Source organism: Carassius gibelio, chromosome B23 (genome assembly GCF_023724105.1).
Source record: "Carassius gibelio isolate Cgi1373 ecotype wild population from Czech Republic chromosome B23, carGib1.2-hapl.c, whole genome shotgun sequence".
NCBI classification, from domain to species: Eukaryota; Metazoa; Chordata; class Actinopteri; order Cypriniformes; family Cyprinidae; genus Carassius; species Carassius gibelio.
The window spans coordinates 2,536,045-2,561,571 of NC_068418.1; the positions used below are offsets into that span (position 1 = coordinate 2,536,045).

At 46.2% G+C, this 25,527-nt stretch overlaps 1 long non-coding RNA gene, 2 other non-coding genes and 2 pseudogenes across 3 annotated transcripts; all 5 read left to right on the top strand.

Moving 5' to 3' along the window:
• The first annotated feature begins 8,957 nt into the window (after nt 1-8,957).
• On the top strand, nt 8,958-9,184 carry LOC128012674 (uncharacterized; annotated as a pseudogene).
• Nucleotides 9,185-9,557: 373 nt separating this feature from the next.
• LOC128012304 (U1 spliceosomal RNA) lies at nt 9,558-9,721 on the top strand. Its single transcript, XR_008182827.1, has one exon. It is a non-coding gene; the product is annotated as a U1 spliceosomal RNA (small nuclear RNA).
• Nucleotides 9,722-17,287: 7,566 nt separating this feature from the next.
• On the top strand, nt 17,288-17,462 carry LOC128012678 (uncharacterized; annotated as a pseudogene).
• Nucleotides 17,463-17,835: 373 nt separating this feature from the next.
• On the top strand, nt 17,836-17,999 carry LOC128012305 (U1 spliceosomal RNA). Its single transcript, XR_008182828.1, has one exon. It is a non-coding gene; the product is annotated as a U1 spliceosomal RNA (small nuclear RNA).
• A 5,381-nt stretch (nt 18,000-23,380) lies between these two features.
• On the top strand, nt 23,381-24,805 carry LOC128011392 (uncharacterized). The gene is made up of 3 exons (XR_008182549.1): nt 23,381-23,573; nt 23,663-23,761; nt 24,055-24,805. It is a non-coding gene; the product is annotated as an uncharacterized LOC128011392 (long non-coding RNA).
• The last annotated feature ends 722 nt before the right edge of the window (nt 24,806-25,527 follow it).

Sequence of the window (25,527 nt, forward strand, 5' to 3'; positions counted from 1 at the left end):
GGCGCCACCTACTGGCCTGTCGCCGCGCCCCTTTTCACCTGGCCTCGGACTGAGCCCCTGCACAGGTGTGCCGATTTGGGTGAAGGGATCTCACTCCTTCCCGGAGTTATAGCCATTCGAGCCACCTCGGACACGCCACCTTAGCACGTTTTGAGGTCCCCTCGCCAAGGTGAATGGAAATTTCCTCTTTTTTTGGATGATTATTGACAGTCAGACTCCAGAGAAGCTTTCTGTGCTGATTTGGGTGGGACTGGGCCAAATACCTGGCGCTAGGTTGCAAAAGAAGGTTTTCGACAAAATCCAAAATACCCGAAAATTTCGTCAGAGCGACGAGCCAATCTGAGACCTGCGTCTCGTTCGGCTCGAGCCAAGGATTCCGATGACATAAGGCACGTGGCTCTGCGACCAACCGTTTGGGAGTTACGAGCGATGCCGTACTTTCCGTCGCTGCAGTTCCAGCGTCAGGCCGATCGGGACAAGGCCCGGTGACGTTGCAGACAGGGGAGGGTACTACGATCCCGCAGTGTTTCGGGTGTTTTCATCTTTGTTTGATTGTCTTTTTACATTACATTTTCCCTATTTTTCAGCTTACGGCGCCACCTACTGGCCTGTCGCCGCGCCCCTTTTCACCTGGCCTCGGACTGAGCCCCTGCACAGGTGTGCCGATTTGGGTGAAGGGATCTCACTCCTTCCCGGAGTTATAGCCATTCGAGCCACCTCGGACACGCCACCTTAGCACGTTTTGAGGTCCCCTCGCCAAGGTGAATGGAAATTTCCTCTTTTTTTGGATGATTATTGACAGTCAGACTCCAGAGAAGCTTTCTGTGCTGATTTGGGTGGGACTGGGCCAAATACCTGGCGCTAGGTTGCAAAAGAAGGTTTTCGACAAAATCCAAAATACCCGAAAATTTCGTCAGAGCGACGAGCCAATCTGAGACCTGCGTCTCGTTCGGCTCGAGCCAAGGATTCCGATGACATAAGGCACGTGGCTCTGCGACCAACCGTTTGGGAGTTACGAGCCATGCCGTACTTTCCGTCGCTGCAGTTCCACCGTCAGGCCGATCGGGACAAGGCCCGGTGACGTTGCAGACAGGGGAGGGTACTACGATCCCGCAGTGTTTCGGGTGTTTTCATCTTTGTTTGATTGTCTTTTTACATTACATTTTCACTATTTTTCAGCTTACGGCGCCACCTACTGGCCTGTCGCCGCGCCCCTTTTCACCTGGCCTCGGACTGAGCCCCTGCACAGGTGTGCCGATTTGGGTGAAGGGATCTCACTCCTTCCCGGAGTTATAGCCATTCGAGCCACCTCGGACACGCCACCTTAGCACGTTTTGAGGTCCCCTCGCCAAGGTGAATGGAAATTTCCTCTTTTTTTGGATGATTATTGACAGTCAGACTCCAGAGAAGCTTTCTGTGCTGATTTGGGTGGGACTGGGCCAAATACCTGGCGCTAGGTTGCAAAAGAAGGTTTTCGACAAAATCCAAAATACCCGAAAATTTCGTCAGAGCGACGAGCCAATCTGAGACCTGCGTCTCGTTCGGCTCGAGCCAAGGATTCCGATGACATAAGGCACGTGGCTCTGCGACCAACCGTTTGGGAGTTACGAGCCATGCCGTACTTTCCGTCGCTGCAGTTCCACCGTCAGGCCGATCGGGACAAGGCCCGGTGACGTTGCAGACAGGGGAGGGTACTACGATCCCGCAGTGTTTCGGGTGTTTTCATCTTTGTTTGATTGTCTTTTTACATTACATTTTCACTATTTTTCAGCTTACGGCGCCACCTACTGGCCTGTCGCCGCGCCCCTTTTCACCTGGCCTCGGACTGAGCCCCTGCACAGGTGTGCCGATTTGGGTGAAGGGATCTCACTCCTTCCCGGAGTTATAGCCATTCGAGCCACCTCGGACACGCCACCTTAGCACGTTTTGAGGTCCCCTCGCCAAGGTGAATGGAAATTTCCTCTTTTTTTGGATGATTATTGACAGTCAGACTCCAGAGAAGCTTTCTGTGCTGATTTGGGTGGGACTGGGCCAAATACCTGGCGCTAGGTTGCAAAAGAAGGTTTTCGACAAAATCCAAAATACCCGAAAATTTCGTCAGAGCGACGAGCCAATCTGAGACCTGCGTCTCGTTCGGCTCGAGCCAAGGATTCCGATGACATAAGGCACGTGGCTCTGCGACCAACCGTTTGGGAGTTACGAGCGATGCCGTACTTTCCGTCGCTGCAGTTCCAGCGTCAGGCCGATCGGGACAAGGCCCGGTGACGTTGCAGACAGGGGAGGGTACTACGATCCCGCAGTGTTTCGGGTGTTTTCATCTTTGTTTGATTGTCTTTTTACATTACATTTTCCCTATTTTTCAGCTTACGGCGCCACCTACTGGCCTGTCGCCGCGCCCCTTTTCACCTGGCCTCGGACTGAGCCCCTGCACAGGTGTGCCGATTTGGGTGAAGGGATCTCACTCCTTCCCGGAGTTATAGCCATTCGAGCCACCTCGGACACGCCACCTTAGCACGTTTTGAGGTCCCCTCGCCAAGGTGAATGGAAATTTCCTCTTTTTTTGGATGATTATTGACAGTCAGACTCCAGAGAAGCTTTCTGTGCTGATTTGGGTGGGACTGGGCCAAATACCTGGCGCTAGGTTGCAAAAGAAGGTTTTCGACAAAATCCAAAATACCCGAAAATTTCGTCAGAGCGACGAGCCAATCTGAGACCTGCGTCTCGTTCGGCTCGAGCCAAGGATTCCGATGACATAAGGCACGTGGCTCTGCGACCAACCGTTTGGGAGTTACGAGCGATGCCGTACTTTCCGTCGCTGCAGTTCCACCGTCAGGCCGATCGGGACAAGGCCCGGTGACGTTGCAGACAGGGGAGGGTACTACGATCCCGCAGTGTTTCGGGTGTTTTCATCTTTGTTTGATTGTCTTTTTACATTACATTTTCACTATTTTTCAGCTTACGGCGCCACCTACTGGCCTGTCGCCGCGCCCCTTTTCACCTGGCCTCGGACTGAGCCCCTGCACAGGTGTGCCGATTTGGGTGAAGGGATCTCACTCCTTCCCGGAGTTATAGCCATTCGAGCCACCTCGGACACGCCACCTTAGCACGTTTTGAGGTCCCCTCGCCAAGGTGAATGGAAATTTCCTCTTTTTTTGGATGATTATTGACAGTCAGACTCCAGAGAAGCTTTCTGTGCTGATTTGGGTGGGACTGGGCCAAATACCTGGCGCTAGGTTGCAAAAGAAGGTTTTCGACAAAATCCAAAATACCCGAAAATTTCGTCAGAGCGACGAGCCAATCTGAGACCTGCGTCTCGTTCGGCTCGAGCCAAGGATTCCGATGACATAAGGCACGTGGCTCTGCGACCAACCGTTTGGGAGTTACGAGCGATGCCGTACTTTCCGTCAGGCCGATCGGGACGAGGCCCGGTGACGTTGTAGACAGGGGAGGCTACCACCATCCCCCAGCGTTTTTCGGTCTCCCAAAACTTACCAAAGCCGAGATGGGCATCGCCGTGTCCGGCTTCCTCCCTGCTGCGTCTTAGCAGCATCGCTTCTCGGCCTTTTGGCTAAGATCAAGTATCTTGTCGGACGGTTGAGACTGCGATCGCCTCTTGGAGGTTTCCTGACTCGAGATCGTTTTATATCTTGAGTCACACAACTTCGAGAGGTATATTGAACTCTGCTGCTTCGGGCTCCAACAAGTTTTAAGGTGAGGTCTTTTAATTATTTATTTTGTTATTTATTGTTGTATTTATTGTTGTTTTAAGTTTTTAGGCTGTTGGTGCCTCCATCATGTCGGCTGCCCGTGCCGGCGTGCGGAGGCACCACAGCGTGCGTTTTTTATTTAGGCAGGGTGAGGGGAAGCTCCTGGGAATGTCCCGTATGGACTTTTCCAGGAAGCTGATCCAAAAGACCCTAGCTTTTAAATGTGATGACCTGAATTGTTTGATGACTCTGCCCTTGAACAAAGGATTTGATGTTAGTTTTAAAACCGCTTCCCTACTTAATGACTTTTGGCAAAGGTTTGAATCAGTTAAAGCCCAGTTCTCCATGTTCACTGTTGAGAAACTTTCTGATAACACACTTAAAACTGTGATTGTCAGGATGTTCAATGAAACCGTGACTGGAGATGATATTTGTGTTTGGTTGGGTAGATTTTGCACTGTTCGAGGCCAGCCTGTCAAAGTGTTAGATGAAGATGGCATTTGGACATGCTCCTGGCGAATTCCCATTAAACAATGGGAAGACGCTGGGGGCTACCAGGGCCTGAAACATCTGCCTTCCATGATTGTGCTCGGAGAGAACAGAGGCTACATACATTATCAAGGAATGCCCAAACTCTGCAGAAAGTGTGGAAGGTTTGGTCATCTAGCTGAAGCATGCCAAGAGTTAATCTGTGGGAAGTGTAGAGAAATTGGTCACAGTTTTGATGACTGTACCAATGGCAGACGGTGCAATCTTTGTGGAGAAACAAACCATCTCTACAGAGACTGCCCTAAAAGTTTTGCCAACAAGCTAAAAATGGCCGCCCCACATGGGCAACAAACGAAGGAACAAAGGAGAGAGGAGGCGGTCCCTGAGGTTTTGGCGGGAATTTCAAATTCCCAGCCGGCCTCAGGGATTGGGCAGGAAGGAGGAAGTGGGGCGGCCACAGGGGCGGAGGCAACGGAACAGGAAGTGGTAATGGAAGGAGAGGAAAGTGAGGAAGAATCACTGGTAACAGTTTCGGATGGGGTGGAAGAATCCACCGGGAGTGAGACAGAGTGTTCACTCCCTAATGCTCAGGTGCAAAAAAGACCTGCGGGGTCTCCTCTGATTGTAACGGAGGAGAAAAAATCTAGGGCAGCATATAAGCTCGATAGTTCCGACTCGGTAGATCTGGAGCGCATGTGGCCCCTAGAGTCCCCTAATGAGGTTTCCTTTTTGCACATTAAGCTAACAGCATCATCGCCAAAGGAGCCACAAGAGGTTCCCTCTGTGGCCTCTGAAGCGACAGGCATTTGCCCTCCTGACCTCAGCTCATCTGGGGAAAAGGAAAGACAAATGCTACAAGATGTAACATGATTTTAATCATATTTTTGTAGTCTTTTTATTGTCTTCTGTTTTAAATGCCTCATACCTTTTTAACCCTACTGCTCATGGCCCTCACCATCTCTACTATCAATGTCAGAAGTGTGAGGTCCACCATTAGAGCACAGAGTATTTTGTCCCTTTTAAAATCTTTTAAGTCAGATTTGTTTTTATTACAAGAGTGTTCTCTGCCCTTTTTAACTAGGTACACAAAAATGGAAGAGCTATGGTCCGCAGGAGCCTCCATATGGAGCGGATCAAATTTTAACAAAAACGACGGAGTTGCGGTTTTAATTAATAATCCTAACATCTTGGTGAAGGGCAGCACTGTGGTGAGGCAAGGCCGGGCACTTTTAGTAAATCTGACCTTTTTAGACAGGGATTTTAATGTTCTTAATGTATATGGTTTTACGGAAAAGAACGAAAGATATGAGCTTTTAGAAGACTTGCAACCCCACATGCTAGGTAGGGCTCCCCTAATGGTAGCAGGGGATTTTAATTGTGTTTTATCTAAAACAGACAGGAAAAGGGTAGGGGAGGATTTTAGAGTGGACAAAACGTCGGTTTTATTGCAGGGTTTAGTCAGAGATTTTAATTTAGTCGACTGTTTTAAAATTTTGCATCAAAGAGAGGAGGGCTTCACCTGGTTCAGTGGTGATGGTACCAAAGCCTCTCGAATCGACTACGTGTTTACAAGGGACTGCCCGCCAACCGATGCTACATTAACCCCCCTTTTTTTCTCTGATCACATGATGCTGTCTTGCACCCTTTCACTGCCCATGGGTGTGACGGTAGGGGGAGGGCTGTGGAAGCTGAACTGTTCCCTGTTGGAAGACAAGAATGTAATTTTAGAATATAGGGAACAGTTCAGCCAATGGCAGACCCTCCAAGACTTTTATGATACACGTGCACAGTGGTGGGAGATGGTAAAGGACCGGACGAGACAGTTTTTTAGAAAGATAGGGAAAGAAAAGAAGAGTAGGGAAAAGAAATGCATGTTGGGGTTGCAAAAAAGACTACAAAGGTATTTTAATCTTTTAAATAATGGTTTTGATTTTAACAATGAAATCCAGGATGTAAAAAAGGAAATGTCAGTTTTAGCCAATATAGAAAGTAAAGGGGTCCTTTTAAGAAGCAAAGAGAGAGAAATTGAAGAAGGGGAAAAGTGTACCAGATATTTTTTTAAGAAAATAATAACAAGGGGTGGGGGGTTAACCAGGGTTAAAACAGGGGATAGGGAGGTTAACACAACAAAAGAGATTTTAGAGGATGTGGAAAAATTTTATGGGGCTTTATATAGTTTTAAAAAGGTACACTCAGACACCGTAAAAGAAGTTTTAAATTTTGTTGAGAAAAGGGTCGACTGTCAAAATGAGATTTTAGCCCAAGATTTGAACATTTTAGAAACCCAAAAAGCTCTTGGAGGTTTTAAAAAGGGGAAGTCCCCAGGAGTGGATGGACTTCCCCTGGAGTTTTATCTAACATTTTGGGACATTTTAGGACAAGAGCTTTTGACAGTTTTTAAAGAGTTTGAGACCCTCGACAGACTTCCAGACAGTTTTAGAATAGGGATAGTTTCTTTACTTCACAAAAAAGGTGACCGGACTGACTTAAAAAACTGGAGACCCATAACACTTTTAAATTTCGATTATAAACTTTTTAGCAAAGTTTTAGCGACACGCATGTCAACTGTTTTAGAGGACGTGATTCACCCGGATCAAGCTTGTTCTGTGCCCGGAAGAAAGATAACAGACAACCTAGTGCTGATTAGAGACGCCATCTGTTACGCGAGAGACAGAAATATTCGGCTAGTAGTCCTAAATTTAGATTTTGAAAAAGCATTTGATCGAGTCTCGCACCAGTACCTCTTCCAGGTTCTGGAGAAAATGGGGTTTCCAAAGAGGTTTATAGCCTGGGTGGGACTGCTGTACAAGGGAATAGTCAGCAAAATTCTAATAAATGGGCATCTTTCCAAAGCTGTGAACATACACAGTGGTGTCCGTCAGGGATGTCCTTTATCTCCTCTTCTGTATGTGGCTTGCATCGAGCCACTGGCACAGATCTTGAGAAGGGACAAATGGATCAAAGGACTGGACGTTCCTGGGACGGGGGGACTGACGGCGACCTGTGTTTTATATATGGACGACGTAACTCTTTTAGCCACAGACGTTTTATCAATACGAAGAGCACTGGACTTGACTGACTGGTACGGTCGGGCCTCGGGCGCCAAACTCAATAGAAACAAGTCCGAGGCCCAGCTCTTCGGGCCGTGGGGAGACGTGGACACAGGAGGACTTGATTTGGTTTTTAAAGACAACGATTTTAAGATTTTAGGCGTTAAATTTGATAAAGACGGGGGTGGACGGGAAAACTGGACTGACTTGTTAGGGAAAGTTAGGAAAAGACTGGGGTTTTGGGGACTAAGAGAGATGACGATGGAAGGCAAGGTTTTAATTTTTAAATCTGTGATTTTACCTCTGATTTTACTTGTCTGTTCTGTTTTTAGCCCCCCTCGGTGGTTCCTGGGGAAACTGGAGAGGGCGGTGTTTTACTTCCTGTGGGGGTCCAAGTGGGAGCGCCTGAAGAGGGAGACCATCAAGAAAAGGCCGGAGAACGGTGGAAAAGGCCTCCCAGACCCCCACCTGTTTTTAGGCAGCCGCTTCACCGCCCTGCACATTAGTTATGCCACGACCCCATCCAAAGAAAACAAGACGGCTGCAATGGCGCGATTTTGGATGGGGTCTTACCTACGAACACTGAAAATTTTACCAGTGGACTTGAAAACCCCAGTGTCTTTTAACTTGCCCAAAGAGTACAGTTTTATAAAAAAGTTTTTAAAGAAATACCTTTTAGAGAGTGAAGATGTCACCATTTTAACTCAACACAAGTCTCTCATCTCTGTTGTGCAGGACCGGGAACCGGTGAGTCCAGTTCCGGGCCTCACACCAAGTGAGGCCAAACAGGTTTGGCGGAACGCGGCTCACCCCGCTCTCCAGAACAGGCACAAGGACTTATCGTGGATGGTGGCTCATGAGATCCTCCCGGTCAGGGCGGTTATGCACTCCAGAGGCATGGCCAAAAACCCCATCTGCCCGCGGTCCGGCTGCAATTCCCCGGAGACTGTCCACCACCTGCTCTGGGAGTGCAGCACTGCGCGGGACCTGTGGGCCAAGACCGGCCCCCTGTATTTCCCGTGCCTACCAGCGGGTGGGGCCCAGTTCGGGTACCAGCTCGCCATCCTTGGGGTGGGCCGGGGCTTGAAGGACTTGACGGCACAGAAATTTACCTCGCTCTGGCTCACCCTCAACGTCATCAAGGATGCCATCTGGGCCACCAGAAACCTGCTGGTGGGGAAGCGCGTTACGGTAACCCTCCATGCATGCGAGCTAAAGGTAACATCAATGCTGCAGGGGTACCGGACGACGATATTCGTACGGGGGGCCGGGGTCGCACGGAGAGGGTCCCGGCAGGCACCGACCCTGGCCGCCCGTAGATGCACCCTCACCATTCTGGCTACGGGAACAGCGGGCCAGCGGGCCGGAGGAGAGGGGATCTCCGCTGAGTCCATAAAGTAGCATCTCATGTCCCTGTTCTGGAGAGTGGGGTGATGACCCACTTGATAAGGACTCACCCCCGGTCTTGCACAATAGATGATTTTTAATTGGTGTTTTTTATTGTTTTATTATGAAAGAGGTTTTATTAACATATATACGAGGCTTGTTTGCTTTTTTTAAAATTTGTGTTTTACTTTGGAACTGACCGCACCTTTTAAACACACCTCAATAATGGACTTTTAAAAACAAGCAAAACACTGTGGTTTTAATCAAATGCTTTTTAAAAATGATTGTTTATTTCATTTTACCATGTGTATTTATTATATATTATATTGCTTGTTTTAATGTGTGATTAAAAAGAAAATGTTGTGGGAAAAAGAAAAAATGCAAATGGAAAAAATAAAATCTGTTCTTATCAGTTTAATATCTGATACGTCCCCCATCCGGGGACTACATATTAAATGGATTTTTAGATCACGGAGCTGGAGCCGGGGCTTGCTCCGTCCACTCCATGCATCGGCCTGGTATTGCAGTGTCTCCAGGAACGGTGTGCTTTCCCTTTTTGGGGATTGCATTTATTGTGTCGAATAGCAAAACAAGGAATGAGAGCTGCCATTGCAGATGCTGTGGTTTATTGCAAACTTTTTTCCTGATGTGTCCTCCTGGGGTCTTGGACTCTTCCACTAACGATGCACCCACCTGAGGTCTTGAAGTCTTTCACAGACGAGGTGATGTATCGAATCAGGTGTGTTTGTTTAAAGAGAGTCATCTAAAACTGGCGTTGGGAAGCACCGGCCCATGAGCTTGGCAGTTTCCAGGCCAGTAACGGAAGGCACCCGTCCTTCCTTTCCTGGAGCGGGGGCGGAGGGCTAACCGTTGGTGAGGATGGTAGAGATGCAAATCAGACCTCTGGCTGACCGCCTGGGCCTTCATACTTACCTGGCAGGGGAGACACCATGATCAAGAAGGCGGTTCACCCAGGGCGAGGCTTGTCCATTGCACTCCGGCCATGCTGACCCCTGCGAATTCCCCAAATGCGGGAATCTCGACTGCATAATTTATGGTAGTGGGGGACTGCGTTCGCGCTCTCCCCTGAAATTGTTGGTGAAACAAAGCAGAAGAGGTTTTTTATTTATTTTCGTTTCAGAATGGCGAGTTCTGTCACATGCGAGATACGTGTTGTGCGCCTGTGAAACAAAGTCACTTACGCTCTTGAAAAATCAGACCCTGGTGGGTAGTTTAGTTCGAACATAGCGCAGACCTTACTTTGAAAGTAGATTGGACCGACTGCAGCCTAGCTGTATCTGTCTCCATGTTGTTTGTTTGTCCTTTTTTTCGATTCGTATTAATTTTGTTGTCGCTTACAGCGCCACCTAGTGGCCTGTCGCCGCGCCCTTTTTCACCTGGCCTCGGACTAAACCCCTGCACAGGTGTGCCGATTTGGGTGAAGGGATCTCACTCCTTCCCGGAGTTATAGCCATTCGAGCCACCTCGGACACGCCACCTTAGCACGTTTTGAGGTCCCCTCGCCAAGGTGAATGGAAATTTCCTCTTTTTTTGGATGATTATTGACAGTCAGACTCCAGAGAAGCTTTCTGTGCTGATTTGGGTGGGACTGGGCCAAATACCTGGCGCTAGGTTGCAAAAGAAGGTTTTCGACAAAATCCAAAATACCCGAAAATTTCGTCAGAGCGACGAGCCAATCTGAGGCCTGCGTCTCGTTCGGCTCGAGCCAAGGATTCCGATGACATAAGGCACGTGGCTCTGCGACCAACCTTTTGGGAGTTACGAGCCATGCCGTACTTTCCGTCGCTGCAGTTCCACCGTCAGGCCGATCGGGACAAGGCCCGGTGACGTTGCAGACAGGGGAGGGTACTACCATCCCGCAGTGTTTCGGGTGTTTTCATCTTTGTTTGATTGTCTTTTTACATTACATTTTCCCTATTTTTCAGCTTACGGCGCCACCTACTGGCCTGTCGCCGCGCCCCTTTTCACCTGGCCTCGGACTGAGCCCCTGCACAGGTGTGCCGATTTGGGTGAAGGGATCTCACTCCTTCCCGGAGTTATAGCCATTCGAGCCACCTCGGACACGCCACCTTAGCACGTTTTGAGGTCCCCTCGCCAAGGTGAATGGAAATTTCCTCTTTTTTTGGATGATTATTGACAGTCAGACTCCAGAGAAGCTTTCTGTGCTGATTTGGGTGGGACTGGGCCAAATACCTGGCGCTAGGTTGCAAAAGAAGGTTTTCGACAAAATCCAAAATACCCGAAAATTTCGTCAGAGCGACGAGCCAATCTGAGACCTGCGTCTCGTTCGGCTCGAGCCAAGGATTCCGATGACATAAGGCACGTGGCTCTGCGACCAACCGTTTGGGAGTTACGAGCCATGCCGTACTTTCCGTCGCTGCAGTTCCACCGTCAGGCCGATCGGGACAAGGCCCGGTGACGTTGCAGACAGGGGAGGGTACTACCATCCCGCAGTGTTTCGGGTGTTTTCATTTTTGTTTGATTGTCTTTTTACATTACATTTTCCCTATTTTTCAGCTTACAGCGCCACCTACTGGCCTGTCGCCGCGCCCCTTTTCACCTGGCCTCGGACTGAGCCCCTGCACAGGTGTGCCGATTTGGGTGAAGGGATCTCACTCCTTCCCGGAGTTATAGCCATTCGAGCCACCTCGGACACGCCACCTTAGCACGTTTTGAGGTCCCCTCGCCAAGGTGAATGGAAATTTCCTCTTTTTTTGGATGATTATTGACAGTCAGACTCCAGAGAAGCTTTCTGTGCTGATTTGGGTGGGACTGGGCCAAATACCTGGCGCTAGGTTGCAAAAGAAGGTTTTCGACAAAATCCAAAATACCCGAAAATTTCGTAGAGCGACGAGCCAATCTGAGACCTGCGTCTCGTTCGGCTCGAGCCAAGGATTCCGATGACATAAGGCACGTGGCTCTGCGACCAACCGTTTGGGAGTTATGAGCCATGCCGTTCTTTCCGTCAGGCCGATCGGGACGAGGCCCGGTGACGTTGTAGACAGGGGAGGCTACCACCATCCCCCAGCGTTTTTAGGTCTCCCAAAACTTACCAAAGCCGAGATGGGCATCGCCGTGTCCGGCTTCCTCCCTGCTGCGTCTTAGCAGCATCGCTTCTCGGCCTTTTGGCTAAGATCACGTGGTCTGGTCGGACGGTTGAGACAGCGATCACCTCTAGGTGGACCTTTAGGCTCGTGTGTGGCTTGTGGCACGAGTCCTCTATCCTCCAAGAGGTAAATTGACAAGCGGCTTTTAATTGGAGACGACTCGCTTTGCGGAGAATCTACTTGTTTTTAAGGTAAGAAGGTTTTATCTAATTTATTTAGTTAATTTATTGTTTGTTTTAGCCGCTGCGTGCTGGTGGTGCCTCCACCATGTCGGCTGCTCGTGCCGGCATGCGGAGGCACCACAGCGTGCGTTTTATATTCAAGGAGGTCGATGGAAAGCTTCTGGGTATGTCCCGCATGGACTTTTCCAGAAAGCTTGTTCAAAAGACCTTACATTTTAAGCCTGAAGACCTGAATTGTTTGATGACTCTGCCTCTGAACAAAGGTTTTGATTTGAGTTTTAAGACTGCTTCCCTGCTAAGTGAGTTTTGGCAAAGGTTTGAATCTGTTAAATCCCAGTTCTCTATGTTTATGGTGGAGAAACTTTCTGACAACACACTTAAAACTGTGATTGTCAGAATGTTCAATGAAACTGTGACTGGTGAAGATATATGTGTGTGGCTGGGTAGATTTTGCACTGTTCGAGGCCAGCCAGTCAAGGTGCTAGATGAAGATGGTATCTGGACATGCTCCTGGCGAATCCCCATTAAACAATGGGAGGACGCTGGGGGCTACCAGTGCCTGAAACATCTGCCCTCCATGATTGTGCTTGGAGAGAACAGAGGCTACATTCATTACCAGGGTATGCCTAAGTTATGTCGGAAATGTGGGAAATTTGGTCACTTAGCCGATGTATGCCAAGAATTAGTTTGTGGGAAGTGCAAAGAAATTGGTCACGGGTTTGAACAGTGTACCAATGGCAGGCGGTGCAATCTTTGTGGAGATTCAAACCACCTCTACAGAGATTGCCCTAAAAGTTTTGCCAACAAGCTCAAAATGGCCGCCCCACATTGGCACCAAACAAACGAAGAAAGGAAAGAGGAGGCGGTCCCTGAGGTTTTGGCGGGAATTTCAAATTCCCAGCCAGCCTCAGGGATTGGGCAGGAAGGAGGAAGTGGGGCGGCCATAGGGGCGGAGTCAGATATTGAAATGGAAAAAGGCACGGAAGGAGAAGTGACTGAGGGAGAAACAAGCTCCTCCCTACAAACGGTGTCAGAGTTGGTACAGGAATCCAGTGGGAGTGAATTTGAGTGTTCACTCCCAAATGCTCAAGTGCAAAAAAGACCTGCGGGATCTCCTCTGGTGGAAACCGAGGAGAAAAAAGCTAGGGCAGCACAGCGGCTTGATAGTTCCGATTTGGAAGATCAAGAACGCATGTGGCCCCTAGAGTCCCCAAATGAGGTATCTTTTTTGCACATCAAGCTAAGAACATCGTCGCCTAGGGAGTTACAAGAGGATTTCTCTGTAGCACCCGAGGCGTCGAGCACCTGCTCTCCAGGACCCAGATCATCTGTGAGAAAGGAAGGGCAGGTGAAACAAGATAAAACATGATTTTAAGTATATTTTTGTAGTCTTTTTGTCTTCTGTTTAAATGTCTCATACTGTTTTAACCATACTGCTCATGGCCCTCACTATCTCTACCATTAATGTAAGAAGTGTGAGGTCCACCTTACGAGCACAGAGCATTTTATCCTTTTTAAAGTGTTTTAAGTCAGACTTGTTTTTACTGCAAGAGTGTGCTCTGCCCTTTTTAAATAGTTACAGAAAGTTGGAGGAGATGTGGACCATGGGGCCCTCAATATGGAGTGGCTCCAACTTCAACAAAAATGACGGTGTCGCTATTTTAATCAACAATTCAAACATCACGGTGAAGGATAGCACTGTGGTGAGGGAAGGGCGGGCTCTTTTAGCAAACCTGACTTTTTTAGGGAGGGATTTTAAGGTTCTTAATGTGTATGGTTTTACAGAAAAAAATGACAGATATGAGCTTTTAGAAGACCTGCAGCCCCACATGTTAGGCAGGGCTCCCCTAATAGTAGCAGGGGATTTTAACTGTGTTTTATCCAAAACAGATAGGAAGAGAGTAGGAGAAGATTTTAAGGTCGATAAGACATCGGTTTTATTGCAAAATTTAGTCAAGGATTTTAAGTTAGTTGACTGTTTTAAACAACTGCATCAAAGAGAGGAGGGCTTCACCTGGTTCAGTGGTGATGGCACCAGAGCCTCTCGAATTGACTATGTTTTTACAAGGGACTGCCCGCCAACCGATGCAACATTGACCCCTCCCTTTTTTTCTGATCACATGATACTGTCTTGCACCCTTTCACTTTCCATGGGTGTGACGGTAGGAGGAGGGCTGTGGAAGCTGAACTGCTCCCTATTAGAGGATGAAGAAGTGGTTAGAGAGTATAGGGAGCAGTTCAGCCAATGGCAGACCCTCCAAGACTTTTATGATACACGTGCACAGTGGTGGGAAGTGGTTAAGGACCGGACAAGACAGTTTTTTAGAAATATAGGGAAAAGGAAAAAGAACAGGGAAAGAAGACACATGATGGGGCTGCAAAAAAGACTGCAGAGATATTTTAACCTTTTAAACAGTGGATTGGATTTTACAGAAGAGATAAAAGAAGTCAAGAAAGAAATGTCAGTTTTATTCGAAGTTCAGAGTAGGGGTGTTATTTTAAGATGTAAAGAAAGAGAAATAGAAGAAGGGGAGAAATGCACAAGATACTTTTTTAAAAAAATTATTACACGGGGTGGGTCAATCTCTGCTTTGAAGACTTTTACCGGGAGGGAAGCAAGCGGCACAAAAGAGATTTTAAATGAAACTGAAAACTTTTATAATAATTTATATAGTGCAAAAGAGGCTCATAATGGGGTTTTAGAGGAAGTTTTAACCTTTTTAAATAAAAAGGTAAAGAGCCCAGATGTGCTTTTATCCCAGGATTTTACAGTTTTAGAAATTCAGAAAGCTTTAAAACATTTTAAAAAAGGGAAGTCCCCTGGCATTGACGGACTTCCCTTTGAATTTTATCTGACTTTCTGGGACATTTTAGCACACGAACTGTTGACCGTTTTTAAAGAATTTGAGACTCTTGACAGACTTCCTGACAGCTTTAGAGTAGGGATAGTTTCATTATTATATAAGAAAGGAGACAAGACTGACTTGAAAAACTGGCGACCAATCACGCTTTTAAATTTTGATTGTAAACTTTTTAGTAAGATTTTAGCAACACGCATGTCGACTGTTTTAGAGGACGTGATCCACCCGGATCAAGCTTGTGCTGTGCCCGAAAGAAAGATAACAGACAACCTAGTGCTGATTAGAGACGCCATCTGTTACGCGAGAGACAGAAATATTCGGCTAGTAGTCCTAAATTTAGATTTTGAAAAAGCATTTGATCGAGTCTCGCACCAGTACCTCTTCCAGGTTCTGGAGAAAATGGGGCTTCCAAAGAGGTTTATAGCCTGGGTGGGACTGCTGTACAAGGGAATAGTCAGCAAAATTCTAATAAATGGGCATCTTTCCAAAGCTGTGGACATACACAGTGGTGTCCGTCAGGGATGTCCTTTATCTCCTCTTCTGTATGTGGCTTGCATCGAGCCACTGGCACAGATCTTGAGAAGGGACAAATGGATCAAAGGACTGGACGTTCCTGGGACGGGGGGACTGACGGCGACCTGTGTTTTATATATGGATGACGTAACTCTTTTAGCCACAGACGTTTTATCAATACGAAGAGCACTGGACTTGACTGACTGGTACGGTCGGGCCTCGGGCGCCAAACTCAATAGAAACAAGTCCGAGGCCCAGCTCTTCGGGCCGTGGGGAGACGTGGACACAGGAGGACTTGATTTGGTTTTTAAAGACAACGATTTTAAGATTTTAGGCGTTAAATTTGATAAAGACGGGGGTGGACGGGAAAACTGGACTGACTTGTTAGGGAAAGTTAGGAAAAGACTGGGGTTTTGGGGACTAAGACAGATGACGATGGAAGGCAAGGTTTTAATTTTTAAATCTGTGATTTTACCTCTGATTTTACTTGTCTGTTCTGTTTTTAGCCCCCCTCGGTGGTTCCTGGGGAAACTGGAGAGGGCGGTGTTTTACTTCCTGTGGGGGTCCAAGTGGGAGCGCCTGAAGAGGGAGACCATCAAGAAAAGGCTGGAGAACGGTGGAAAAGGCCTCCCAGACCCCCACCTGTTTTTAGGCAGCCGCTTCACCGCCCTGCACATTAGTTATGCCATGACCCCATCCAAAGAAAACAAGACGGCTGCAATGGCGCGATTCTGGATGGGGTCTTACCTACGAACACTGAAAATTTTACCAGTGGACTTGAAAACCCCAGTGTCTTTTAACTTGCCCAAAGAGTACAGTTTTATAAAAAAGTTTTTAAAGAAATACCTTTTAGAGAGTGAAGATGTCACCATTTTAACTCAACACAAGTCTCTCATCTCTGTTGTGCAGGACCGGGAACCGGTGAGTCCAGTTCCGGGCCTCACACCAAGTGAGGCCAAACAGGTTTGGCGGAACGCGGCTCACCCCGCTCTCCAGAACAGGCACAAGGACTTATTGTGGATGGTGGCTCATGAGATCCTCCCGGTCAGGGCGGTTATGCACTCCAGAGGCATGGCCAAAAACCCCATCTGCCCACGGTCCGGCTGCAATTCCCCGGAGACCGTCCACCACCTGCTCTGGGAGTGCAGCACTGCGCGGGACCTGTGGGCCAAGACCGGCCCCCTGTATTTCCCGTGCCTACCAGCGGGTGGGGCCCAGTTCGGGTACCAGCTCGCCATCCTTGGGGTGGGCCGGGGCTTGAAGGACTTGACGGCACAGAAATTTACCTCGCTCTGGCTCACCCTCAACGTCATCAAGGATGCCATCTGGGCCACCAGAAACCTGCTGGTGGGGAAGCGCGTTACGGTAACCCTCCATGCATGCGAGCTAAAGGTAACATCAATGCTGCAGGGGTACCGGACGACGATATTCGGACGGGGGGGCCGGGGTCGCACGGAGAGGGTCCCGGCAGGCACCGACCCTGGCCGCCCGTAGATGCACCCTCACCACTCTGGCTACGGGAACAGCGGGCCAGCGGGCCGGAGGAGAGGGGATCTCCGCTGAGTCCATAAAGTAGCATCTCATGTCCCTGTTCTGGAGAGTGGGGTGATGACCAACTTGATAAGGACTCACCCCCGGTCTTGCACAACAGATGATTTTTAATTGGTGTTTTTTATTGTTTTATTATGAAAGAGGTTTTATTAACATATATACGAGGCTTGTTTGCTTTTTTTAAAATTTGTGTTTTACTTTGGAACTGACCGCACCTTTTAAACACACCTCAATAATGGACTTTTAAAAACAAGCAAAACACTGTGGTTTTAATCAAATGCTTTTTAAAAATGATTGTTTATTTCATTTTACCATGTGTATTTATTATATATTATATTGCTTGTTTTAATGTGTGATTAAAAAGAAAATGTTGTGGGAAAAAGAAAAAATGCAAATGGAAAAAATGTAAATGGTGACAATAAAACTTTTTCGAAAGAAAAAATCTGTTCTTATCAGTTTAATATCTGATACGTCCCCCATCCGGGGACTACATATTTAATGGATTTTTAGATCACGGAGCTGGAGCCGGGGCTTGCTCCGTCCACTCCATGCATCGGCCTGGTATTGCAGTGTCTCCAGGAACGGTGTGCTTTCCCTTTTTGGGCATTGCATTTATTGTGTCGAATAGCAGAACAAGGAATGAGAGCTGCCATTGCAGATGCTGTGGTTTATTGCAAACTTTTTTCCTGATGTGTCCTCCTGGGGTCTTGGACTCTTCCACTAACGATGCACCCACCTGAGGTCTTGAAGTCTTTCACAGACGAGGTGATGTATCGAATCAGGTGTGTTTGTTTAAAGAGAGTCATCTAAAACTGGCGTTGGGAAGCACCGGCCCATGAGCTTGGCAGTTTCCAGGCCAGTAACGGAAGGCACCCGTCCTTCCTTTCCTGGAGGGGGGGCGGAGGGCTAACCGTTGGTGAGGATGGTAGAGATGCAAATCAGACCTCTGGCTGACCGCCTGAGCCTTCATACTTACCTGGCAGGGGAGACACCATGATCAAGAAGGCGGTTCACCCAGGGCGAGGCTTGTCCATTGCACTCCGGCCATGCTGACCCCTGCGAATTCCCCAAATGCGGGAATCTCGACTGCATAATTTATGGTAGTGGGGGACTGCGTTCGCGCTCTCCCCTGAAATTGTTGGTGAAACAAAGCAGAAGAGGTTTTTTATTTATTTTCGTTTCAGAATGGCGAGTTCTGTCACATGCGAGATACGTGTTGTGCGCCTGTGAAACAAAGTCACTTACGCTCTTGAAAAATCAGACCCTGGTGGGTAGTTTAGTTCGAACATAGCGCAGACCTTACTTTGAAAGTAGATTGGACCGACTGCAGCCTAGCTGTATCTGTCTCCATGTTGTTTGTTTGTCCTTTTTTTCGATTCGTATTAATTTTGTTGTCGCTTACAGCGCCACCTAGTGGCCTGTCGCCGCGCCCTTTTTCACCTGGCCTCGGACTGAGCCCCTGCACAGGTGTGCCGATTTGGGTGAAGGGATCTCACTCCTTCCCGGAGTTATAGCCATTCGAGCCACCTCGGACACGCCACCTTAGCACGTTTTGAGGTCCCCTCGCCAAGGTGAATGGAAATTTCCTCTTTTTTTGGATGATTATTGACAGTCAGACTCCAGAGAAGCTTTCTGTGCTGATTTGGGTGGGACTGGGCCAAATACCTGGCGCTAGGTTGCAAAAGAAGGTTTTCGACAAAATCCAAAATACCCGAAAATTTCGTCAGAGCGACGAGCCAATCTGAGACCTGCGTCTCGTTCGGCTCGAGCCAAGGATTCCGATGACATAAGGCACGTGGCTCTGCGACCAACCGTTTGGGAGTTACGAGCCATGCCGTACTTTCCGTCAGGCCGATCGGGACGAGGCCCGGTGACGTTGTAGACAGGGGAGGCTACCACCATCCCCCAGCGTTTTTAGGTCTCCCAAAACTTACCAAAGCCGAGATGGGCATCGCCGTGTCCGGCTTCCTTCCTGCTGCGTCTTAGCAGCATCGCTTCTTGGTCTTTTGGCTAATATCAAGTGTCTGGCTTAAAGGAAGAGACTGCGATCGCGTCTTGGAGGTTTTTAGGTTGTGCTTTACCATAGCACGTCCTACATCTCCCGAGAGGTATATTGTATTGCCTCTGGCATACTTTTTTTTACTATTTATTGTCTTTCATATTGTGTTGTGCTTGTTCTTTAGGAGGAGTTTTTTATTGAGAAACTGGTCTTAAGGTAAGTTATTTCCTGTTTTATGTTGTTTTTATTGCTGTGGTATTTTTTTAGTTTGTTTAATTCCTTTTAGCTGTGGGTGCCTCCAACATGTCGGCTGCTCGTGCCAGCATGCGGAGGCACCACAGCACTAGGTTCCTTTTTTTAGAAAAAGATGGAAAGTTAATGGAAATGTCAAGGTTGGATTTTTCGAGGAAACTTATGCAAAAACTTCTAGGTTTTAATCCTGCTGATTTAAATTGCATTCTAACCCTGCCTTTTAACAAAGGCTTCGATGTGAGTTTTAAAAATGCAGCACTGTTAAATGAGTTCTGGCAGCGCTTTGACACACACAAGACCCAGTTTTCCATGTTTAAAGTTGAGAAACTAACTGATAACACACAAAAAATGGTTATCATTAGAATGTTCAATGAGACTGTGAATGGAGAAGACATTTGCACATGGCTGGGTAGATTTTGCACTGTAAGGGGCCAGGCTATGAAGGTTTATGATGAAGACGGTATTTGGAATTGTTCCTGGAGGGTCCCCATTAAGCAATGGGAAGACCCACAGGGCTTCCAAGGTCTGAGGCATTTACCACAAATGATAGTTCTGGGAGAAAACAGGGGCTACATCCACTACCAGGGAATGCCCAAACTCTGCCGGCGATGTGGGGAGTTTGGGCATCTTGTTGAAGCATGCCAGAAACTCTTTTGTAACAAGTGTAGAGAAATTGGACATTCCTTTGAAGAATGTCCAAATGGCAGAAAATGTAATCTTTGTGGAGACTTGTCTCATCTCTACAGAGATTGCCCCAAATCGTTTGCCAACAAAGTTAAATCAGACAAAATGGCGGTTGAGGAGCGAGTACAACAGGCCAATGAGGAGGTGGAGCTAAATTCAAATCTCCCGCCAAACCCTGGGGTTGGTGGAGAGAAAATGGATAACAGAGGTAAGGAGAGAGGGGGGGCGGATAGCGGATACTAGGTGGCGCTGTAAGCGACAACAAAATTAATACGAATCGAAAAAAAGGACAACCAAACAACACGGAGACAGTTACAGCTAGGCTGCAGTCAGTCCAATCTACTTTCAAAGTAAGGTCTGCGCTATGTTCGAACTAAACTACCCACCAGGGTCCGATTTTTCAAGAGCGTAAGTGACTTTGTTTTACAGGCGCACAACACCCCAGATAGCAGACATATCCGGGCCTCATCTGGGCCAACTATGGCACATCTGGCTCAGTTCTGGCAGCGGCAGAGGTTATATGGGCCATCTCTGGCCCACACACATCAAGACGGTTTTAGTTTGAGTTGTGGCATGCTGTTTATGGGCCAGATCTGGCCCGTGTGCAACAAACCGGCTTTAGTTTGAGTCGTGGCTTGCTGTTTATGGGCCAGATCTGGCCCGTGTGCAACAAACCGGCTTTATTTTGAGTCGTGGCTTGCAGTTTATGGGCCAGATCTGGCCCGTGTGCAACAAACCGGCTTTAGTTTGAGTCGTGGCTTGCTGTGTGTGGGCCAGATCTGGCCCGTGTGCGACAAACCGGCTTCATTTTGAGTCATGGCTTGCTGTGTGTGGGCCAGATCTGGCCCGTGTGCGACAAACCGGCTTCAATTTGAGTCGTGGTTTGCTGTGTGTGGGCCAGATCTGGCCCGTGTGCGACAAACCGGCTTTATTTTGAGTCGTGGCTTGCAGTTTATGGGCCAGATCTGGCCCGTGTGCAGCAAACCGGCTTTAGTTTGAGTCGTGGCTTGCTGTGTGTGGGCCAGATCAGCGGCAGAGGTTATATGGGCCATCTCTGGCCCACACACATCAAGACGGTTTTAGTTTGAGTTGTGGCATGCTGTTTATGGGCCAGATCTGGCCCGTGTGCAACAAACCGGCTTTAGTTTGAGTCGTGGCTTGCTGTTTATGGGCCAGATCTGGCCCGTGTGCAACAAACCGGCTTTATTTTGAGTCGTGGCTTGCAGTTTATGGGCCAGATCTGGCCCGTGTGCAACAAACCGGCTTTAGTTTGAGTCGTGGCTTGCTGTGTGTGGGCCAGATCTGGCCCGTGTGCGACAAACCGGCTTTATTTTGAGTCGTGGCTTGCTGTTTATGGGCCAGATCTGGCCCGTGTGCGACAAACCGGCTTTATTTTGAGTCGTGGCTTGCAGTTTATGGGCCAGATCTGGCCCGTGTGCGACAAACCGGCTTTATTTTGAGTCATGGCTTGCTGTGTGTGGGCCAGATCTGGCCCGTGTGCGACAAACCGGCTTTATTTTGAGTCGTGGCTTGCTGTTTATGGGCCAGATCTGGCCCGTGTGCAACAAACCGGCTTTAGTTTGAGTCGTGGCTTGCTGTGTGTGGGCCAGATCTGGCCCGTGTGCAACAAACCGGCTTTAATTTGAGTCGTGGCTTGCTGTGTGTGGGCCAGATCTGGCCCGTGTGTGACAAACCGGTTTTAGGTTGAGTTCTGGCTTGTTGTATGTGGGCCAGATATGGCCTATACCAGGTGACCAGATGTGCCATTTTCTGAAGACTCGTCCTGGCAGATCACCTTACTTTACCAGTCAGTGGTTCTAAAAATATTTTGAGTACTGGACGACCGTAATATTTCAGGACACGTAATATAAATACATACACACATTTATTTGACCTACACGGACCTGTTATGAAGCTGCAATGTTATTAGATTTTTTTACATTTTTGTACCATGTCCTCTGGTGTGACACCATGTCCTTTGAACTTTTTTGGAACCACTACAAATGTTTTATGCTTTGTTGTGCATTAATATGACACACTTAAATTATATATTTTTTTTATTAAAAAGTGCATGTTAAGCTACATAATCCTAGAAAATTTTACAAATGTGTCTTGCTTGCCACTAATGACAGGTTAGCTTGGATTAGCAAGGTCATTAATTGACAGAAAAGGCTGAAACGTCCTTTGGTGTGATAAACAAAAAAAGTCCTCCATTGTGACACCTGTACTGTCACACCACAGGACAAAGTTTCTTTAAAAATCATTTTAAAGAATTAAATAATATTTGTTTAACTCATTTTTTATACTTTTAAATGCAATAATTAGATTCATTAAATTAAGCTCTAATCATCATCAAAAAAAAAAAAAAAATGAATCTTTAGAATATATAAACATTTAAATTTTTTATAAAAAAGTAAAAAAAAGGAACTTTTTTCATGATATTCACATTTCTTCAAGATGCACCTTATACACACACACACACACACACACACACACACACACACATATATATATATATATATATATATATATATATATATATATACTCACACACTTACATACATATATGAGTGTTCGTAAAAGCAACAATACAAAATCTTCAACTATAAAAGTGCCACATTGTCCAGCAGGGGTTCAGATAAAAAATCGGCAGCTGGCAGAAGGAAGTGGCTGCCATTGACAGCCGGAAGGCAGTAACTGACAGCCGGAAGGCAGTAACTGGCAGCCGGATGGTAGGCGGGAGCCAATCAGTATCGACCAACGTGGGCGCAACCAATCAGATATAACTGCACCCAAACGCTTCAGTAAAGGTTGCGATTGATCAAACGGTAAGTTCAGAAATTGGTCATCGGAGTAATTAATGTTTTTTTGCGTTGTAAGTTTGATTTTAATTGTTATCTTGGTGAACGACTTGGTAGACTTGGTGCCTTCTTTGGTTTAATTGTTCAATGAAATCTAATTAGTGGTAGCAACGTTGTTTGTGTACCTTGTTAGGGGCCTACCATTAACTTCAAATTACGTTTGAGGTACCATTAAATATTAACGTTTGTTAGCGTGTTAACAGTCTGTTGAATAATATAAAAGAATGTTGTTTGACTGGAATGATAGAAGATAAATGTGCAACACTAACAATATATTTTTGCATGTTAAGTCTTTCAGGAGATTGTGTGATTATACGTTAACTTAAGAGTTCTTAAAAGAAGAATCCTTTTTTTTTTTTTTTTGCACTATTGAGGTGTGTTTTCTCTAATACTATGCATGTGCAGAACTGTTCTGTGTACCAGTTGAAGTTGTAAGCATGTCAATGTAAAACAATTTTTTTTATTTTATTTTTTATTATCTATACAAAATATAATTGACCGGTTCATAATTCCTTATAACTTTTAGGTCTAGTTTCACAGACAGGGCTTGGATTAAGCCAGGATTAGGCTGTAGTTAAATTTAGAACATTGAAGTAGCTTTTGTAAACCTGCATTTAGAAAAAAAAAAAAAAAAACATTACTGATGTGCATCTTGAGATAAAACCATGGCACTGACACCTTTTTTTTTTTTTTTTTTTTTTGTGTAATACCCAATAGTTGCCAGATGCTGTCCTGTTGGAAATTCTTCTTTACGTGATCCTGGAGGAGGGTGATGCTACATTAAGTCCGTCTTTGGTTTGTTCCAAATCCAGAAGTCTGTTGTACTGTATACAGACTCCTTTCGAAAGGGGGCACAATCCAGCTTGCTTGACTGAGTATCTTTTACATATTTGATTAGAGGTTTAAAAAGGTGCCATAACAGTAAATTTCTCAGTTGCCATGTCTGAATGTTTATCTTTGTAATAATGCTGTTTTCATGCTCCTCATCTCAATATACAGGTGGAACAAAATGGACAACAAGTCTGAGCCATGTCAGGAATTCAACAAAATGTACACCCTGCAGACACTGCGACGAGGTTTACAACAACTGCTTACCAGGTGTGCAAATTATGCATGAAAATGTAATCACTGCTCTGTACATGATGACAAGATGCAATGGGAATAATCATTAATATGGCTTTGCATGCATGTCTACTGTTAATAAAGCAATTTAGGTATTAAAGTCACCATTTTCTTATGAATAATAAAATGCAGCAGCTAGAGTTCTTCCTAGAATCAGGAAGTATGACCGGATTAGCCCAGTTCTGTAAACCCTGTACTGGCTCCCTATCAAACATCGTATAGATATTAACATCTTCAATTATATTAATCGGTTTCTTTCTTATTCGAAGGTCACTGCAGTCACCCGGATCGAGTACGTATCCAGACCAGATGGTGGATCGCACCTAGAAAGAACCTCTACTGCCCTGAAAGACAGCGGAGACCAGGACAACTAGAGCCCCACATACAGATCCCCTGTAAAGACCTTGTTTTTTCTCCATTTTGTCACCGGTGGAGTTTTGGTTCGTTGTCGCCTCTGGCTTGCTTCGTTGTGGTCACTTCATTTACAGTGATATCATTGACATGATTGCAAGCGATTCCACAGATACTATTTAAACTGAACCGAGCTGAAGGATGACATCACTGAATTGAATGATAAACTGTCTTTTAAACTGACTACAAACTGAGTTTACTAATGTCCTTCTGCATTATTGACTGATACACTATTTTCCTATTTAATACTGTAAAGTTGCTTTGCTTTGATCTGTATTATTAAAAGCACTATATAAATAAACGATGCTTGACTTGACCATGTTGCAAGAGGAAAATGAGGGGAGATGCACATCCACCCTGGGATTTACAGTGATTGGTGCAAGATGCTGGAGAAGTAACTCCATCAGAACTCATCAGTGCTGATCTAAGAGTCTTGAAAATCCCTCCGGATTGTTGTTAGTGATTCTGATTGATATTTTAGTCTGCTTGCTTACTGGATATATTTTGTACTGTTTACATTGTAAAGCACTGACTTTGACAACTTACTAACCCAGTTACAAATTTAACAGCTACTTTATACTATATATATATATATATATATATAGTTGTTTCTTGAAATACTACAAATATAACCGCAAATTATGATTTTAAATAAAGGTCTCTGAGACTTCTCTCTTTTCAGTCATTTGTGTATATAGCCTATGATAAATATACAACATACACCCAGTAAGTACCACTCTCGTATATAAATAAATATAAATTGTTTTATTTCACACAAACAATGATACATGCATGCATAAACATTCAGCTGGAAATTAACGTTTAGCAAAATGATCTTATTTCTTTGTTTATATTTGATCAATATTTTAAATCAAATAATATACAATACTGACATTTATACTTAATTTAAAAAGTATTAAACATAATCGTAAGTGTATATAATTATTCATTTGTCTTGTTGCCGCCGGCAGCCTCCTCCAATTTCCGGGTATTAGCGACAGCTGCCATCCGGTTTTATTGGCAGCCACTTCCTGCTGACAGTGACAGCCACTTCCTGCTGACAGCTGCCGATTTTTCGCTGAACCCCCTCTCACTTTGTACCACTATTATGTGCAGGCCTGGCATTTTGCACTGGGCTATAGAACTACAAAATGAATTTTAAATTAGCAATATCATAATTGAATGACATTTTGAATTATGTAGTGATCTAATTTTATCCACCAAGCAATTGTATGTGAATGTGTGAGACTTATGGTCATGGTTATAGGGAAATAACAAGAAGAACAAAGTGCAGTAAACGGTAAAACTGTTTGCACTACAAACCAGTACGT